Source organism: Papaver somniferum, chromosome 3 (genome assembly GCF_003573695.1).
Source record: "Papaver somniferum cultivar HN1 chromosome 3, ASM357369v1, whole genome shotgun sequence".
NCBI lineage: Eukaryota > Viridiplantae > Streptophyta > Magnoliopsida > Ranunculales > Papaveraceae > Papaver > Papaver somniferum.
The window spans coordinates 202205142-202205477 of NC_039360.1; positions in this window are offsets into that span (position 1 = coordinate 202205142).

A 336-nucleotide genomic window follows, 5' to 3' on the forward strand; every position below is an offset into this window, starting at 1 on the left:
CTGCTACTGCAATTGCAGGTAGACATGGTCTTTGTTTGTAAATAGCATTTGAAGTTTGTTACCTTATTTGAATTGATGTTGAATTATAAAATTGGTAGATGAAGGTGTAAGAATTAGACTTGAAGTGACCTGCAACATGGTGTGTTTAGTTAAGCTTGTGTAACTGAATTGATTCAGTCTGACTTAGATTATGTCTAGGTATGACTTAGTGTGACTGACTGAGTTAACTCAGTGACCAGATCTGACCAGACTTGACTCAGTGTAGCTTGACCGATTTGACCAGAATAGTTAGACTTTGACTTGACCAGACCCTGGACTCTGACCTTGACTTTAGAC